Consider the following 5,064-nt stretch of genomic DNA (forward strand, 5'->3'; position numbering starts at 1 on the left):
GTACGTATATAAGTATGTATATAATTATGTATATATATATATATATATAGATATATATATATATATATATATATATATATATATATATACATATATATATATATATATATATATATGTATGTATGTATGTATAATTGTATATATATATATATATATATATATATATATATATAATATGTATATATATATATATATATATAAATATATATATATATATATATATATATATATATATATATATACAAATATATCAAACTGATGCCTATGTGATGCGGGCAAAAAAGCCGCAAAACGAAGCAAAATCATCTATTTTTTCTACAATCAATTAATCGAAACTTATTTTTCTGAAGCTGTTATCTATTCGATGCAGGCAAAAAAACCCGCAAAACCGGAGCAAATAATCTACTTTTTCTACAATCAAACTAATCGAATTTTATTCATTGAAACCGATACATATGCGATGCAGGCAAAAAAACCCGCAAAACCGAAAGCAAAATAATTTTATTGAAATTGATACCTTTGCGATGCAGGCAAAAAACCCGCAAAACCGAAACAAATAATCTATTTTTTCTACAATCAAACTAATCGAAATTTTATTTTATTGAAACTGATACCTATGCGATGCAGGCAAAAAACCCACAAAACCGAAACCAAAATAATTTTATTGAAACTGATACCCATGCGATGCAGGCAAAAAACCCGCTAAACCGAAGCAAATAATCTATTTTTTCTACAATCAAACTAATCGAAATTTTTTTTTGAAACTGATACCTATGCGATGCAGGCAAAAAACCCGCAAAACCGAAGCAAATAATCTTTTTTTTCTACAATCAAATTAATCGAATTTTTTTATATAAAAACTGATACCTATGCGATGCAGGCAAAAAACCCGCAAAACCGAAACAAAATTCTAATACCCTTTCAACAATCAAACTAATAGAAAATTATACGTAATCCAATTGCCTATATAATTTATTGGTCTCGTTGCCCAACATTATACAAAGACTACAATGAATTCAAAACCGAATCCAAATGTCAATTAAGGTCAAAAAATTGAGCACCAGTGTGTTCCAAAACAAATATGAGTGAGCAGGCTTAAGAAATAGCAAAAATAAAGCAAATAAAGCAAAGTCTAATATACGTTGGACAAACACTAAGGGATTCGTCAAAGCAAAGTCTAATATACGTTGGACAAACACTAAGAGATTCGTCAATTAAGACCATTCTCTCTCATGCACTTATTGAAAGCACAAGCTAATTCCATGAATCCTTTTTCAGTCAAATGAATACCGTCTGATTCTTTGAAGCATTTTCTGTTGGACACATCCTGGTGAAGCTTGAAGTGCCAAATTTCTGAGTTCATAAGCTGCGAGTTGTATCTCTCAATGTAATGGTGGTTAGCCTTCAACCTTTTCAGGACTGTACAGACAATAACTTTTGGTCGGTGTGGGAAACATTTAATTCGATTGTAAAGCTGTCGAATTTTTCCGATAACAATCTCCGGTAACTCGCCAGGGGCGTCATACAACGACAAATTATTTCCGCCCACAGCCAGAATCACATTTCGGTAGCTCTTGACCGTATCAAGGATTTCGTCGAACTCTTCAACCCTACCACCCGAAATTGAAATCGTTAGACAGTTATCAATGCAAAGGTTGTCGACTATCGAATCGCCTACAATTTCTGTGTGCAGTTCCAGATGGCTTTGAAAATTGTTCAGAATAAATTCAGAATAAATAACGTCCATTCTCCGGCCTCTTTAAGATTTTGCCCTGAACCTCGTCTTTCGAGAAGGCTTGCTTAAACTGCTTCCTAGGGGCTACATAGGGATTGCTTACATAAGTTTCGCCGACTCTTCTTCTGTTAAATGTTTGGTCCCGTTCGCTCTCAGCACTCCAGGACTCAGAGTGTGGCGAGGGTGGATGCCTCTGAAGCAAAAATATCTAATATTTTTCTGCCATCCAACTAATCGAAACTTATTTCATTGAAAATGATTCCTATGCGATGCAGGCAAAAAACCCGCAAAACCGAAGCTAAGTTGTAAAGAACCTTATAAATTTTCTGCTATCAAGCTAATCGAAACTTAGTTCATTAAAAATGATACCTATGCGATGCAGGCAAAAAAACCGCAAAAACTAAAACAAAATTGTTTAATATTTCTTTACTATGAAACTACTGGACGACGAGGGATGTCCACTCCAGGGGTCAGAGTGTGGCGAGGGAGGATGCCTTTGGGCCAAATTAGAGAAGACTACTGGACTAAGAGGCCGACTGCTAGGTTGACTGGATGAGCCTTGACCAGGGTACAAAGGTGCGCCAGTACATCTATCCGAAGCCGATGAAGTAGCCAAGGTGTTGGAATACTGGTAGGAATGATATGGCGGCGAGGGGGGATATCCACTCCAGGCGTAGAAAGGTGGCGAGGGCGGATGCCTCTGAAGCAAAAATATCTAATATTTTTCTGCCATCCAACTAATCGAAACTTATTTCATTGAAAAAGATTCCAATGCGATGCAGGCAAAAAACCCGCAAAACCGGAGCTAAATAAAAAACAATCTTATAAATTTTAAGCAATCAAACTAATTAAAACTTAGTTTATCAAAACTGATACCTATGCGATACAGGCAACAAACCCGCAAAACCGAAGGGAAATTATCTAACACTCTTTCTACTATCAAAGTAATAGGATCTTAATTTATTGAAAATGATTCCTATGCGATGCAGGCAAAAAACCCACAAAAACTAAAACAAAATTGTATAATATTTCTTTACTATCAAACTACTGGACGACGAGGGATGTCCACTCCAGGGGTCAGAGTGTGCCGAATAAGGATGGTTTTGGGCAAAATTAGAAAAGACTCCTGGAATAAGAGGCCGACTGCTACGTTGACTGGATGAGCCTTGACCAGGGTACAAAGGTGCGCCAGTACATCTATCCGAAGCCGATGAAGTAGCCAAGGTGTTGGAATACTGGTAGGAATGATATGGCGGCGAGGGGGGATGTCCACTCGAGGCGTAGAAGTGTGGCGAGGGCGGATGCCTCTGAAGCAAAAATATCTAATATTTTTCTGCCATCCAACTAATCGAAACTTATTTCATTGAAAAAGATTACTATGCGATGCAGGCAAAAAACCCGCAAAACCGGAGCTAAATTAAAAACAATCTTATAAATTTTAAGCAATCAAACTAATTAAAACTTAGTTTATCAAAACTGATACCTATGCGATGCAGGCAACAAACCCGCAAAACCGAAGGGAAATTATCTAACACTCTTTCTACTATCAAAGTAATAGGATCTTAATTTATTGAAAATGATTCCTATGCGATGCAGGCAAAAAACCCGCAAAAACTAAAACAAAATTGTATAATACTTCTTTACTATCAAACTACTGGACGACGAGGGATGTCCACTCCAGGGGTCAGAGTGTGCCGAATAAGGATGCCTTTGGTCAAAATTAGAAAAGACTCCTGGACTAAGAGGCCGACTGCTACCTTGACTGGATGAGCCTTGACCAGGGTACAAAGGTGCGCCAGTACATCTATCCGAAGCCGATGAAGTAGCCAAGGTGTTGGAATACTGGTAGGAATGATATGGCGGCGAGGGGGGATGTCCAGTCCAGGCGTAGAAGTGTGGCGAGGGCGGATGCCTCTGAAGCAAAAATATCTAATATTTTTCTGCCATCCAACTAATCGAAACTTATTTCATTGAAAAAGATTCCTATGCGATGCAGGCAAAAAAACCCGCAAAACCGGAGCTAAATTAAAAACAATCTTATAAATTTTAAGCAATCAAACCAATTAAAACTTAGTTTATCAAAACTGATACCTATGCGATGCAGGCAACAAACCCGCAAAACCGAATAGAAATTGTATAACACCCTTTCTACTATCAAAGTAATAGGATCTTAATTTATTGAAAATGATTCCTATGCGATGCAGGCAAAAACCCGCAAAAACTAAAACAAAATTGTATAATATTTCTTTACTATCAAACTACTGGACGACGAGGGATGTCCACTCCAGGGGTCAGAGTGTGCCGAATAAGGATGCCTTTGGGCAAAATTAGAAAAGACTTCTGGACTAACAGGCCGACTGCTACGTTGACTGGATGAGCCTTGACCAGGGTACAAAGGTGCGCCAGTACATCTATCTTTGTTTTCCATGGGTGATGTTTTGAGTTAGTTACAATAAATCACAGATCTGAAAATGAAATCATTAGGTTTGTCGTTATGTTTCTCTTAAATGTCCTGTCGGCAGCTGGCACAAATTGCAATGTTCAACTGTGTGATTGGGGCATTTAAATTTACAGCATTACTAATTGGGGATTCTAAAACACTAAGATTTGTAACATAGTTCAAAGCTTCAAGGTCAATGTCAATGGTGTCAACGGATGGTGTCAACCGCTTCTGGGGCTAAAATCGAGGGCAAGTTTACTGGCTAATTTCTCTAAAACGACGGAACAAAACTAAACCCCCTTAATACAGTTTGTAGCACTGCTTGAGATACGTATCATATTAAAAAATGAGCACAATCGGTGCATTCTTCGAGGAGTTATAGCAAAAAAAGGTACCGTACCAACTGACCCCAGAAGAGGGATACTCCATATTCGGAGCTAAAATTGACCTTCTGAACTACATAAAATGGGGTGTAAAATATATATGGCAACAATCAGCATTATCAAACGAGTCTAACGAACTAACTATCGAGTCTAAATGAGCTAGTTTTAGTGGTTTAACATGAAGGTACAGCAAAAGTACCGGACACGAATAGGTGAAAATGGAGGTATGTGTCCTGGCCAATTTCTCGAAAACGGCTGAAAGAAACAAAACGCTATTTACAGGGATTCAAGTACGGCTCAAGCTGAGTTCAAATCAACAAACAGATCAACAATCGGTTCACTCTACGAGGAGATATTCCAACATAAATGTGCCGTACCAAATGAGCAAATAGGACAGGTACTGCCCATGTAACGCTAAAAATGATCATCTGGACTACATAAAACTGCATACAAATTATATATGGGGAGACTCCCCACTAACTGGGGATTCTAAAACACTAACACTT

Source organism: Convolutriloba macropyga, chromosome 13, assembly GCF_964194025.1.
Source record: "Convolutriloba macropyga chromosome 13, txConMacr16.3, whole genome shotgun sequence".
NCBI classification, from domain to species: Eukaryota; Metazoa; Xenacoelomorpha; order Acoela; family Convolutidae; genus Convolutriloba; species Convolutriloba macropyga.